The following is a 15,683-nucleotide window of genomic DNA, read 5'->3' as shown; positions in this document are numbered from 1 at the left end:
AGGCACCACCCGGGAGTGATCTTTCACCCTCTATAAAAGATAAATATATCATAATAGCTATCAGTAGAAGCTATTGGTTTCCTTGCGTTCCAGTGCAGCTGATTTAGTTTCTCTGAGAAAGTCTCTGAAGTGCATCTTCATATTTAATGTAACAAAATGCACGGCCACAATAGACTTGGTTGAAAAATGCGAGGAAAGCCATCATTTGACTTGGATATTTGGTCCCTATGAAGTGATTTGAGCAACTTTTTTCTAAATGTGTCAGGGAGATGTGTTGATCTCATGTAAATACAGCTGACACTGACACATGACAAGTGAATCAAAATACACTGTGCTATATTGGATGTCCGCAGTTTGGACTTCTCACCTAAAAGGGGAGATAAGGATATTCAGTTCTGGAATCTGCCCTCCATGAGCTGAATTAATTAAGATCTCAGAGAGCAGATGAGAATTACATACGATTACATATAAATAATGCATAATAATATAAATAATAAATATATACAAATAACAATACCACACAGAGCTAAGAGGATAGTGTCCAAGGAAATTCAGAGGTGGGAAGGGTGACTTACAATTGACAGCAATCAAGGCATATTATTTCTCGTACACAGGTCTGACTCTAGTTTGAGTTCAAGTTCTTGTCCTTAGGCAGTATGTTTCACTTGGGGTCCTAGCAAGTAGGTTCCTGGATGTCAACAGAGCTTTGACTTAATAACTTGCCATCTAATGAGAAGATTTCAGACCCTGCAAAAGAGAGACAGAGGAAAAAAAAAGATCAGCCAATCAATCGATTATTGTGTGTAAGTGCTTGAAATAATGGTGGAATAATCATGGTCCTTCATATGTCCAGCTAAGGACTATTTCCTTTGAACTGTGTAGACACAAATTGACTGAAAGGAGATTGAATTAACTGGATTCATTTGTATAGCAGCTCAGATAGAAAGAAGCCAAGCTGTTTTAGATACTCTTAATGACTATAACCTGCTTCCCTAGCTCATCCTCCTTGAGCATGACTGGAAGAATTCCAGGGACCCTTCAGTAATTTCACACTTCATACTCTCAGGAGACTTTATACCTGCAATACCATTGGCTTCTATGTGGCAGCTGCCTTTTCCTTTTTCCCTGGTTCCGGGGGATTGCCTGTGGTTCTCTGTTATCAACATCTCACCCAGGAATGGACTGATCTGATCGTTGTGACCAGGTGACGTGGGTCAGCATCTCTTGAAAGGTTTTTTTTTTAAGTTTATTTATTTATTTATTTCTGAGAGAGAGTGAGAACAGAAAAGAGGCAGAGAGAGAGGGAGAGAATCTCAAGCAGTCTCTGCACTATCAGCATGGAGCCCAATATGGGGCTCAAACTCACGAACCCTGAGATAATGACCTGAGCTGAACTGGACACCTGACGGGCTGAGGCACCCCGACACCACTCTTGCTGCAAGGTGTTAACCCCTGGGATGTTTTCTGCTCCTTCCTATGTCAGACTCAGCGGTTTCATGGAGGACCAACAGTTAACCTCTCCTCATCTACAAAGCTGATCCACACTTTTGGTTACTATATTTATTTCTAAGCAGTCTGACATAAATTTTTGGTGGGGATGGTATCAAAGGATAATACCATTAACTATTTTTGAAATAGCTCTTTCCCTTACACAACAGCCATTAGTCGTTGGACCAAGCTGGTATGACTCTATCTTTTCCTTTATAGCATATACTTTTCTAAGTGGTATCTTGGTCCTTCTTAAAAATAGATGCATGACAGAACCACATACTCTCCTGTCCTACAAAAATCACATATACTGTCTTTCACATAAGGCTTTCTCCTTAAATTAAGTGGGGATAACATTTATTAGGAGATTCTCCCTGTTTGTAGAGCAAAGTGCTTGCTAGAGAGGAAAATAGAAGAGCACAATACAGGACAATGATGCCACATGTGTATATAATCCAGAGGCAACCTCAGTGTGAGTTCCTCAGTGTTGGCAGCGTTGACATTTTGGGCCAGACAATTCTTTGCTGTGGGCACCTGTCCTCCGTACCATAGGACAGTTAGCAGCATTGTCAACTTCTCCCACTATAGTCTCCTATGACAACCAAAAATATTTCTAAAGATTGTCAAATATCTCTGAGGAGGGGGGTGGAGGAGGAAGAGGGAGCATGGGGGTGGTAATTTGCACAAAATTGCCTAGCTGAGAATCACTGCTTTAAAAATGTTACTAGGGGCACCTGGGTGGCTCAGTCAGTTAAGTGTCCGGCTTCGGCTCAGGTCACGATCTCACAGTTCATGGATTCGAGCCCCATGTCAGGCTCTGTGCTGACAGCTAGCTCAGAGCTTGGAACCTGCTTCGGATTCTGTGTCTCCTTCTCTCTCTGACCCTCCCCTGCTCACACTGTCTGTCTTTCAATAATAAATAAAACTTTAAAAAGTATTTTTTAAAAAGTTAGTAAAATATATATTTTTTAAAAACATAGAACTAGTCTACAACAACCATGTTCCCAAACTGAGCAAACATTGCTGTCCTGGAAATCAAACTAAGAATTTGAGAAAGGTCATCCAATCACTTTAACTTCTTTCAGGTTTTCTACAAATTAAGGGAATTTCACATAAAATCTCCATATCAACTGGTAATCTTTGTGAAATGCTAAAGAATGTGGAAAGAGAAGTTTGTAAGCTATGGAATGGTAGGATTGATAAACATTCCCAGCAAAGTTATACAGCATAGCATAAAACAGGTGGTTTGATTTAGACGAGAAAGTGCAATCATCGGCATGATGATGGGCTTATGAGAACTCAGCAACAAACAACCCGATTTCTTTTTCTTTATCTTTTGGATACGTTGCTAGCTTGGGAAGTGCTCAGACACCAAATGGATACACAACACTACAGTCCTGATGCTGACCACCTGGAGTGAGCATCCGGTTTGAAAGTTGAGGGCTGGGTCTTCCATGGAATTGCCCTCAAATCAGATGCAAGGGGCGCCTTCAGGACACCCCCCACCCTGCTTCTGGGAAACTGGCTTCCAGTCCAGGAGGTTTCCATAACCTCCCCCTTGACCCCAGGGGTGATGATTCACTAGAACTCCTCATAGAACTCTGGAAAGTGCTATTCTTACGATTACAGTTTTATTATAAAGACTGTACATAAGGCAAGTTCCAGGAAAGAGCACAGAACTTCTATGCCTTCTTCCTCTGGTGTCAGGACCTATCACTCTCCCAAAACATGACTGTGTTCACCAGCCAGGAAGCTCCCTGACCTCTGGTTTTTATTGGGGTTCAGGCGTGATTGATTAAGTTGCTGGCCATGTGATTGAACTCAATCTCCAGTACTCCTCCTTTCCCTAAAAGTCGAGGAGGCTGAAAGTCTCAATTCTAATCTTAGGGTTAGTCTTTCTGGTAACAGTTCTCTTCCTGAATCGATCTGGGAGTCCACTAAGTTACTTCACTAGCATAACAAAGACAGTCCTTTCAGAAAATTCCAACGGCTTTGAAGCTCCTTGCCAGGAACCTGGGACAAAGACCAGATGAGTTCTTTATTATACCACAGATAGATAAAGGAAAATGGAACAAATCCAAGTTATCTTTACTTTAGCAAGATAGTTGATAGAGTGTCTCCCCATCTTAGTGGAAAATATATAGAAATATTAGCTAGCTTATAGTATAGTCAGTGGAGTTCACAGTTAAATAATTATATCTAACAGATATTATATAATAGATTAACCTGGAAGAATAAAAATTAAATTGGGCCAAAAAAGGCATCTCTATGAAATTTCCTGATGACATACAACTGTGAGGGAGACCTAATGTTTTAGAAAAAACAAATAAAAGTTCGAGAGGACTTCACACATAAAAGCAATGCAATCACATACGTCTTTGTAGTCATCAAGGACTCTGGTTCCTTCCATCTTTTCACTTCATCATTTTGCTTTCCATTTTCAAGGTTAATTTATGGCCCAAGATGACTGCTGAGGCTTCAACCGTAACATTCATATTCCAGGCAAGAGGAAGTAAAGGGGGAAATGAGTATATCTCCCAGCTGCCTTAGTTTCCTTTTAAAAAACATCTTCCTAGAAATTCCCACCAACTTTTACTCACAACTCAGGAGCTTGCGTTTAGTCACTTAGCTGCAAGAGAAGCTGGGAAACATCCTCTTTTTTTTTTTTAAGCTGGTCATAGGGCTGTCCTACCTACAAAACCAGCCAGTCAACCAACCAAACCAATCAACAGTGAATTTTCAACATCCTAAAAGCTTAAATAGGACAAAAGCTAACAAAGTGAAACTAACAAGATGAATGAATCATCTTGATTCTATATTAAATTATTTAAAAAATGTAACAAATGCCACTTCCAAGTATAGGTGAAAAAGGTTGCATTTAACAAATGTTATCCATCAATGTAGTAAAGGAATAATACTCATCAGAGTAGGGATTATATCAAACTGAAAAAATGTTTCAATATCTAAATCCAGTTTGTTATTCCTTTGCTCAGAATTCAGGTGTCTGGGCTCCTCTTTTGACTTAGGCAAATTTTTTTCCCTTCAAAATTAAAGGCAATGCTACAGTGAGTATACAGGCAGTGCTGTGATAGTTTTTTTTATTTTTTTATATATATATCGTTTAGGACAATTCATAGTTAAAATTCTTGAAAATGAAGTTGGTAAGTTAGAGTGCAGGCACATTTTACATTTTGTTAAATTGACCATCTGCCCTTCAAGAAGACAGCATCGATTCGCAATTGAAGGCATTGTGCAGGAGTACCTGTTTTTTTCATAATTTTCTTCACATTAGTTATCATGTTTAAGAAAAAAAAAAGTTTGGGGCAGCTAGGTGGCTCAGATAGTTAAGCGGCCAACTTCAGCTCAGGTCATGATCTCGCGGTTTGTGGGTTTGAGCCCCATGTTGGGCTCTGTGCTGAAAGCTGCTCTAGATTCTGTGTCCCAACCCCCTCCAGCCCCCCACTCACACACTCTCTCTCTCAAAAGTAAATAAACATAAAAAATTTAAAAAGAAAAATGTTTGATAATGAAAAAATAGAAAAAAATTTGATCTTTTTTAGTTTTCAATTAATATATCTTTATATCAAAAATTTATATCAAAAATTATCATATTACAAATTACGTACTTTCTTCCCTCTTCCACATAGCTAATTTTCTTGTCTTTTTTCATCTTTTTTCTGTTGATGTGGAGAAATATTTTCTGCGTTAAAGATACTTCCCAGTTTGTTATTTACCTTTTAGCATTGCTTTTAGTGTTTTTTCAATAAGGAAGTCTTAAATTTTTTAGTTTTTCAATTTATTCTTTTCATTTTCTTTATGGCTTTCTGCATACTACTATATTATAAAAAGTCTTTCCTACAATAAGATTAGGCTACCTCTTATATTTCCTTCCATTTGTAAATGTTTCATCCATTTTCGTTCTGCCTTTGTGAATGGTGTGAGATGGGTATAAGGTGTTTTCCCTTTAACACTTAGGTCTTTTTCTGACACTCATGGAAAAGTCATCTTTATAATATACTAAAGTCTCCTTTATATCCAGGAATAAATTTTAACATAAGCCTGTAGGACCTACCTCAAGAAAATGATAAAACTGAACTGAAGAGCAATTAGTAAACTTGATAAATGGAGAGCTAGACCGTATTTCCAAACTGGAAGAATGAGTACTGCGTAGGTTCCCATTATTACCATATTCATATATAGATTTATGCTACTCCTAAAAAGAAGTGCAGTAAGATATTTTTGAAACTTTACAAAATAAGTTGGAATTTAACCTGAAAGAAGTAAATAACCAAGAAGAATTGGAAAAGGGAATATGAAGGGGAGTTGACTTACACGTATTGAAATCTATTATAAAGGTCGAATAAATAAAATAGCAAAACAAACTGTGCAAAAACAGGCAGGTAAATGGGCAGAGTTAAAAACCCAGAAATTGACTCTAGTAGTTAGTAATTAATAAAAACCAACAACTTCAAACCAGTGAGGAAAATGCACATTACTTAAAAAAGAGACAGAGACAGAGAGGGGGGACTAGAATATTATAATCCAGCTATTTTGCTGAAATGTAGTTAGATCCCTACACCATACTCATGGATAGCTTAGAGAGTTAAATGTAAAATGCAAAACAGCAGCAAACTAGAAAAAATTATAAATGATGTGTGATTTGTTTTGTATAAGATTTTTTAGGGATGCTTGGGCAGCTCAGTCAGTCGGTTTTAGCAGTTGACTCTCGATTTTGGCTCCAGGTCTTGATCTCAGGGCTGTGGGATCAAGCCCTGTCTTGGGCTCCTCTTTGAGCATGGAGCCTGCTTAGGATTCTCTCTCTCCCTCTGTCTCTCTCCTCCCCCCCAACCCTGCTATCTCACTCTCTCTCAAAATAAACAAACATTTTTTTAAAAAGGGTACAGTCTTTATAAATAGAACAGTTTTAAACAATAAAGAACAAATCACAAAAGAAAATTTTTAGGGGCACCTGGGTGGCTCAGTCGGTTGAGCATCCGATTTTGGCTCAAGTCATGATCTCCTGGCTTCTAAGTTTGAGCCCCACATCAGGCTGTGTGCTGATGGCTTAGAGTCTGGAGCCTGCTTCAGATTCTGTGTCTTCCTCTCTCTCTCTGCCCCTCACCCACACACGCTCTCTCTCTCTCTCTGTCTCTCAAAAATAAACATTACAAACAGTTTTTTTCATAAGTTGCATTAAGTAAAAAGCAAAACTTCCCAACCTCAAAACACCATAAACACAAATACAGGCAGATTACAAGCTGTTAAAATATTTTTGATACATAAAGAGTAATAATAAATAGATGCCTAACCAATAGGAAAATGGACAAAAATGAGGCAAAGCAATATAAAAACAGGTCAGTGATCAAACAGATGCAAATTCTTTACTACTAACCAAAAGAATTCAAATTACTACAATAGAGAGATAACCTTTTTTACCCAATTTTGCAAAGATTTCCAAAATGATAATGGCATGGTTGGCAAGGGTGAGGTGAGCCTCTAGGCAGAATTATATTGTTTCAGGCTTCCAGAGGGCAATATCACAATCTATATATCAAAAGCTTTAAATATTGTTTCCCTTTTCTACCTAGCAATTCTATTGTTAGCAAATCATTTCAAAGAAACGATTAAATATATATTCAGGATATATATACATATTGCTACATGAATTGCTTGCTATAGTATTATTTTTAAAATTTATCTTGAGGTATTAAAAGTTATGAAAACATGAAGAGGAAAGCAATGAACGCCCATGTGCCCCGCACCTGGTCTGTATATGTTGATAAAGAAATAAATCATTATCAATAGAGTTGAAACCCTTTATGATTCTCGATGCTTTCACTCACCTCCACCCAGAAGGGAATGTGGTGTTTAAAATTACAATGGGTACTATTTAGTTACAAGATTCCCATATGTCCAAGTTTGAGAGAATTGATTAAATAAATGTTGATACCTTGAAATGGTGAAATATTATTAAAATAAGGTATTAAAATGTACTTTTATTATGATACATATATTCAGACACATTATTGGACATTTAGAAAAACAGTATCAAAATGAAACAATATTATAAAATCACCCACAATTCCACCAACTGGAGATAACCGTTATAATTTTTGTTGTAATGTCTGTTGGTCATTTCAACTTAGGTTTTTTTTTTAATTTTTTTAAATGTTTTATTTATTTTTGATACAGAGAGAGACAGAGTATGAGAGGGGGAGGGTCAGAGAGAGAGGGAGACACGCAACCGGAAGCAGGCTCCAGGCTCTGAGCTAGCTGTCAGCACAGAGCCTGAGGCGGGGCTCGAACCCACAAACGTGAGATCTGACCTGAGCCGAAGCTGGAGGCTTAACCGACTGAGCCACCCAGCTGCCCCATCAACTTAGTTTTTTTAAAGTTAATTTATTTATTTTGATTGAGAGCAAATGTATGTGAGCTGCAGAGGGGCAGAGAAAGAGGGAGAGAGAATCCTATGCAGGCTCCGCATTGCCAGTGTGAGCCCCCTGTGGGGTTCAATCTCAAAAACCCCAAGATTATGACCTGAGTGAATCAAGAGTTGGTCTCTTAACTGACTGAGTCACCCAGGTGCCTCAGTAATTTACACTTTTAAGGTATAGTTACATATTATTTAGAAATTAAATCAAACTATACATATCGTCTTACAATATGCTTTCTTAGCGATCCTCAACAAAACCATTTCTCTTTGCAAAATATTCTCAGAATTTAATAGCTGTGTGGGTATTTCATTGCATGGGTGAATGTTTACTCCATTTTTTGAATTTTTTTGTATTTCAATTTTTCCTTGGTATATATGAATCTATGGTAAAATTCTTTGTGGCTGAATCTTCGCTATATGATAATAGTTATTTATTAGGTAAATTCCTACAAGTGAAATTTTTTGGTTTAAAATTTTAAACCAAAAGCAATCATTTTTAGAAGAACGTGTAGTGACATAATATATTACTAAGTAAAAAAGCTGTCTACAAAAATAATATATACAGTATGTTTTCAAATGTTAAAAGACGTATGCAAATGAAAAGCTGGAAGGAAATACAGTATATCAAAATGTTAACAAGGTATCTCTGGGCAGGTGGATAATGAGTTATTTTTATTTGCTTCTTTATACTTTTCTGTTCTTCAGTTTTTCTACAGTAAGCATATATTGCATTTTAGTTTGGAAACAAAACAATAGTTTTTCAAATACTTGAATAGATATTGAAAAAAATACACAATTACAAAAAAAGGAAGAAAATCTGACTAAGTACAAGGCTTGGTCAGGTTTCACAGCTGTCCTTGTCAGAAAGATCTGGAGGTTATAGTGAACCACAAGCTCAAAGTCAACAAGATATTAAAGCTGTTTAAGAATAAAATGCATAATACATTGTCTAGAACAGAGCAAAATAATAGTCCTTCCACAGTCGAAGTCCGTGGGCCTACGAACGCCGCACGGTATCGGATAGAGATGATATGGTGTGTGCAGATAAGTGGCAGTGGGTTGTTAAAAGGGGTAGGAAGCTGGGGCAAATTACCGGGCCCCGTCATCCAGAAAGGCACTAGGGGTTGATTATATTGTATATCAACACAAATCCACTGGTGCTCGGGATGCCTGAAAACTAATTGTTTTCATTAGGGTTCTAACCCCTTTCTTGGCATCCTTCTCTTTTGAGAGTGGGAGAAACCAGAATGCTGAACCCTGGTGTTGAAGGAGAAATGGTAAACTCAAGGTGAATCAAAGCCAGCATTGAACTCTAAAGGGGAGTTAGAGTTACAGTCCAGGGAGTAGGGTGCTCAGACTTTAAGGCAATGACTAGAAAGAGACAAGTCACTGCCAGGACTATAGATTTGGCACAGGCATTGTGAGAGCACTCCGTCCCTGGCAAGAGCCAGTCAGGTTTTCCAGGGATGGCGTGCAACACAGCAGGGCTTACCCCTCACAAAAATGCCCATGCTCAGGACCCAAGCTTGTGTCACTGTCACAAGTAGGACAACAGGAAATGTAAAACATCGATATTTTTCTACTAAACTACATTTTTGTCTTCAGTTACCATCCTATCTAGTGGCAGAACAGTTAACCAGGTTCACCGTTGTTTAGTAAATTCCTGATTGCTTCAGCATCTCTACTCACTTTGGGTCTATTCACAGACATTTGAGACTCCATTTCTCTCCTGTGCCCCGTGGTGGCCTGGTTCTGTCCCATCCTTCTCTCTGGGATAGTTTTCTCCTGGTAGCAGCCTCATGGTTGGGATTCACTTGCCAGGTTTGGGAGTCATAACTCATCCCTGAAGTCCCCTTATTCTGCCTGATCATAGATTTGCTCTGTGCTGGTGGCCCACCCAGGTTTGGATCCTGGGGTGAATCCCCCTGGAAGCACCTTGTCCCAAATATCAGAGCCCAGCTGGATCCTGATTCCGTCACCTCCCCACCTCTTCTTCCTGGGCTCTAGTAAGTCCATACTTCTTCATTTACTGCAACAATTATTCCATTGCTGTCTTATTCTTATACAAGAACACCACTGGCATTCTATACTATACTGGGTAAAGCCACACATCCTGATTTCCTCCCTTGATTTCAGAAATTTTTTAATTGCACAGAGCTTGATAGAAATAAAATTTCATCATCAATCTCTCTTGAACTGATTTAAATTATTTTGAAGCAAAAGGAAAGGTAGTATGTAAAATTAGGACATCTTTCTGGTGTGTTTATCCTGCAAAAGAAAATCCAGAGATCCATGCAAAATGAAGCCATCTCAAAAATGGCAAATAAGGAATACTTTAAGGAGCAGACAAACCATGGGAACAGATGGGCGAACCAAAACCTTACCAAGTTGACAAACTTCTAAAAGAAGCTAACTGAATTATTGGTAGATATGATTTGTGTCATATTAGGAGAGAGTGAACTGACCAAGAGCAAATCTCAAATAGTGACCATTATGTTAATGGAGGGAGAAAGATCCGGCATTAAAAAAAATTGGAAATTGATACTACTACTTATTCAGTAGCATTTGTTGACTATATTGGAGAGGCATACACACACACAAGAGTGAGAGAAAGAGAGAGAGAGAGAGAGAGAGAGAGAGACAGAGAGAGAGACAGAGAGACAGAGAGAGAGAGAGAGAGAGAGAGAGGAGGGAGAAAGAGAAAGAGAGATCCTAAAATATTGCCTGCCAAGAGTAGAAGCTTAACTAATATTTGCTGAATGAACACCATAGAGTTAGTTGAAACTCCATTTGCTCCAAATGGAATTTATTGAAAAGCCCCCATCTCAACCAGGTTAAGTTCAATTAAACAGGTATTTCTTTTTGTGTGTTTTGGAACTTTTTAGGTCATATTTGCAGGGTTGGTCATCAGCAGAGATATACTCACTAGCCAAAACCGATGCTTATGATGATTGTAGCTATTCAGATTGATTGATGTCCGTGTCATAGTGGCAATGTACTACAGTATTGTGACTTGCATCTCTGCATCTGTATCAACTGAAAGAGATCTCTGATGTAGAGGCACAGTGAATCAATGGGGAAGGGATGGATGTGGAATTGATGGTGTTGGAAAAACTGCCTAGCTCTTCTGGGGAAAATTCAGATCCTCACTTCACAACATGATAAATTACAGAAACAGTAAAAACTTATATGTAAAAAGAAATTCATTATAAAAATGCAAGTAGAAAAATAGGTGAAGATCTGATTTTCTGTAGAGCAACAGAATACAAAGAAAACAACCATCATGACATGTTTGGTACATTGATCTAAGTAAAAATTTTAAACTTTGTGTATATCAAAAGTCATGAGCAAAATGAAAAGGTGAAGAATAAGAGGGGAAAAAATCATTTGCCACTATCATCAAAAAAGGACTGATATAAAGGATTTATATAAATAGATTAGAAAAGCATTTAGCCTTGGGGAGCCTTGGTGGTTCAGTTGGTTAATTGTCTGACTCTTGATTTTGGTTCAGGTCCTGGTCTGACAGTTGTAAGATCAAGGCCCCTGTCTGCCTTCATGCTAAGCATGCAGCCTGCTTGGGATTCTCTCTCTCCCTCTCTCTTTCTCTCTCTCTCTGCCCCTTCCCCTGCTTGTGCTCGCTCTCTCCCTCTCTCTCTCTCTATCTCTCCCCCTCTCTCATAATAAATAAATAAACATTAAAAAACACCCACATTAAGCCTTTTATAGAAAAAGGGCTAAAGGATATTAATAGGTAACTCACAAAAGAGGAAATAGCTAATGAACATCTGAAAAGGCTGCTCAAGGCCAATAGTCTCAAATAAATACAAATAAAACAACAAAACCTTTTTAACCCATTGAATTAGAAAAAAATTTTGGCAATGATATTAGTCATCATTGGGGACAATAGGAGAGAGAGCATTCTTTATATGTCACTGGGAGGACTGAATATTGCTACAGCTCCTCCTTAAACTCAATTTGACCATATATTTCAAGAGTCTTAAAAAAGATTTATATATATGGATCTAGTAGTTCTAATTATAGAAGTCTATCCTACAAAAGAATCTTAAACTCAAAGAGTTATGCACATAGATTATCATTTCACATAATTTACAGTAGCAAAACCGGAATCCACAAACATTCCACAAGACAGAATTATGTTATATTGGTATGATGTAAAATTAGGCAGTCATTAAAAATGAAGCAACAAATAATTTTTAGTGACACGAGAGAGACTGAAGTGTAAAAAGCAGAATGCAAGATTTTACACACAATAGGTTCCAACTGAGATTTTAAAAAGAACGAAAAGGTAAGAAGACTGGAAAAAAAATCACCAACATATTGACATCGGTTAGCTGGTGGTGGGAATAAAGGTGTTCTTACTTTCTTCTTTATAATTTATCCTCACTTCATATTTACCATGAGTTGTCTACAATGAGATGTTTTACCTTCATCATCAGCAAGACAATCATTATTTTAAAGGAGAATCTCTAAAATGAGCCCAGCTTTGCGCTGACAAAAGACACCCAAGGAAAACATGTGGATGACATTTTGCTTTGCAGTCCTTTTCAGAGCAGGATTTTACAGTTATATTCAAATGTAAGCCCCAAGGTAATAATTCTTTTTTTTGGTAGAGGGGTAGTAAATAAATAGGCAATAATTATGTATATTTAGTTTTGTGGGGCATTTTTAAGACAATGGTTAAAATGTCTCTATTAAAAAACATTGACAAATAAAATCCCCCTAGCTCAAGGTGTAAGTAAGAAACACAAACATTTTTGTCTCCTGTCATCTTTATTAGCTATTGCAAAAATTACCCAGGGGGCATTTGGCTTCAGACTTGATCTCTCCCAGTTTCTGCAGGTACGGTTTGATCTCAAGATCAGGATGATTTACGGTGCGGAGAGAAGTTTCGCATTCTCCTCCACCTTGTCAGGCCTTCACGGCTGGCTTTTCTAGCTGTCTGTCCTCTCCCGGGAGCCACTGTGCTCTCGCGCAGCAGTGAGAACCCATGTCTCTCCCCCAGAGCCAGCCCCAGGCAAAACTGTCGCGAGCTGAAGTTAGTGGCACTTCCTTTCTCCAGCCCCACGTCTGGTGCATTCCCACCCTCTTAAAATCTGCTCTCACACGCTTTACTCACACTAAGCGACACTAACACTTTTGAGTATCTACTACACACCAGGCACTCTGTTCGGGGCTTTCACCCACACATTTTATTTTATCCTCACAATAACCTTGCAAAGGTTGATCTGCCTCATGCGACAGATGAGGGTGCCGAAGCCCAGAAAGGTTAAGAAAGTTGGCTGTTGTCACACAGCTAGCCATAGCCGGCCCAGTTCAAATTCACAGCCAGAGCTGTCTGGTTCTGAAGCTGCGCTTATTCTCAGTGGGAGGGGCTGATACTTTGGCGCATCAGGACCCTTTCCATGCCGTTGAAATTCAGATCATCCAGATACTTTGTTTCCCAACTGAAATCCAACTTATGTTTAAATTTGAAAGAGACTAAAGCTTTTTAGTTTTCGCCTGAAATTATATACATTTCCGGGGGAATAAGGACATGTATCTAATTATATCCCAGAGGCCTATCCGTTGAAAAGAACATTCGGAGACGAATATGGGCACCATTCAGTTTTCTCAAACTGTCACACCTTTTCTGATAGATAACAAGAAAATTCACAGACTTGTCTTTCTGTGAGCCTAATATCATTTCTCCATTAATCTAAAGATCTCCCAGAAGGCAATTAATTTTCCAGCTTCTCCCTATAACTAATGGAGATTTTAAAATACTAATTCTCAAGGAATTCTTCTTTACCTCTTAATCAATTCTAATTCTGCTCCTAAGTAGCTATACTGAGCTACAGGTTTCTCACCTGTAAAAGGTGGATTGGATCAAAAATCAGACCCTTCTCCCAAGGTTGTGGGGAGAATTACATGAGATAATGCAAGTAACAATTCTGATACATGCGGGGCTCAGGAAGGTGTACCCTTATTCCACTCTTCCCTCTTTTTTGCATATTGGTATTTTCTCTAATTAAAGGTCACTGTGTCCTAATGATTTTCTGTTTAAAAAAATTTTTTTTATGTCTTTATTTAATTTTTGAGAGACAGAGACAGAGAGTGAGCAGGGGAGGGGCAGAGAGAGAGGGAGACATAGAATCTGAAGCAGGCTCCAGGCTCTGAGCTGTCAGCACAGAACCCACGGTCTGTGAGATCATGATCTGAGCTGAAGTCAGCCGCTTAACCAACTGAGCTACCCAGGCGCCCCATGATTTTCTTGACCTTTTTCTCCAGGACACTAAATAATTCTTATTTAATTCTTTTCCAAGAGACCTTGTTTTTCATCGCCTACTGATCACAGATCTCTTTTCTATCTCCCTTTCCATTTGCCCCTCCTTGGAATCCTCCCCCAAACTCTACCAACAAACCCAGAGAAACAGGGAAACAAGCCCCTCAAAGTTATCAATTACACAATCTTCCTACAGTGGTGGAGAAAGTATGTTTGTCAAGAGCGTAGCTTAAAAGTAAGGGACCCCCCCCCCCACAAAAACACCAAAACGGGCTTTTCTTAACCAGCTTTCTGTTCACCATCCATCAGCAGGGCCACTGGACCCCCGCTTTGCACGCTGCAAGGTGCTGTGGGGTCAGCGAGCCACCTGCCTCCACTCCTGGGAAAACCTGGCCAATACCTAACAAGTTGGATCACAGAAAGGTTTATGGCGCATATGATACAGCGAGCTGAGGGTACGGAATATTTCCCACCCGGCAATATTTAATGGAAACGTTTTTGCTTGCTTGATTATAAGGAATTCTTGGTGGTTAAAACCAAAGAATTAGGGAGCTAAAATCCTGCAGCTGGTGGAGTGCCCAAGAACCCACCTCACCACTTAAAGCGTAAGGAATAGGAATTCTGTGTTTGTAAAACTTCCCCACACTCTCGTGTTAGTACATCTACTAATTTAGAAAGTGCCAGGGGCCGTGGAAGTGTGATGTTTCTGATGGATCTCTCTCCCTTTCTCTCTTTTAAATTTGCTCAGGGCTCCAGACAGTTGGTGCTTAAGTGTCTACAATTTAAAGTTTTACATCACTTCCTTGGGCTGTCGTATGCCTACCTATCCCGTCCAGGACATCTCCCTAAATAATCTCTGAGTGGAGAACGACGCCTCTCTCCTAGGGTATCTATCCGAGAAGGAACGTGCGCAGGGTGGTTCGAATTCCCAGAGCTCACATTTCGTCCCCGCAGGTCAGATGGGGCGGTTCTGCGGGGCCAGCGAGGGGCACAGCTGTCCCCAGAAAAGGCATGGGGCACAGGTGCTCGGCCCCATGCCTCCGGAGTCGCAGGGAAACTGCTGCACTGACGTGTGCGTGCCAGGCATTTAAACCTCGGACGTGCGAACCCCGTGGGCACAGAAGTCTGAACCACGCACGGGGCGATTGTCACAATGCAGCCCCCGCGCCCCGCCCCGCCCCCCGCTCGGCCCTTCTGCGGCCGACCCTCCATCGGCCCAGCGAGTGCGCTTGAACTTGCACCTCGCTGCGGAAGCGTCCGCGTGCCCCAGCGCCACTACGTCCCTGCGCTGTCTGCTCGCGCTCGGCGGCGGCCGCGGGGTCTGAGTCGTCCCCGGCGGGCGCAGCAGCTCCGACTCCGCCGTGGGGGCGCCCTCCTCGCGCGCCGCTGCCTCGGTCGCCGGCCGAGCGCCCCGCCACCTTCCCTCCGCCGGGGCTCCGAGCGCCCTGCGGCCCCCGCCTCGCGGCCCCGCGGGAACCC

The 15,683-nt window shown here is 40.1% G+C and overlaps 1 long non-coding RNA gene across 1 annotated transcript in view; it reads right to left on the bottom strand.

Annotated features, from left to right (window-relative positions):
* Positions 1-15,302, bottom strand: part of LOC115278137 — a 29,088-nt gene extending 13,786 nt beyond the window's left edge. Inside the window, exons 1-2 of the long non-coding RNA XR_003902720.1 lie at positions 15,144-15,302; positions 576-747 (exon numbers count right to left, since the gene is read on the bottom strand). This is a non-coding gene — a long non-coding RNA (uncharacterized LOC115278137). The remainder of the gene's footprint in view (positions 1-575; positions 748-15,143) is intronic.
* Positions 15,303-15,683: the final 381 nt, after the last annotated feature.

The sequence above is a fragment of the Suricata suricatta genome, chromosome 14 (genome assembly GCF_006229205.1).
Source record: "Suricata suricatta isolate VVHF042 chromosome 14, meerkat_22Aug2017_6uvM2_HiC, whole genome shotgun sequence".
In the NCBI taxonomy this organism is placed as follows: domain Eukaryota; kingdom Metazoa; phylum Chordata; class Mammalia; order Carnivora; family Herpestidae; genus Suricata; species Suricata suricatta.
This window is presented reverse-complemented; position numbering and strand designations above follow the sequence as displayed.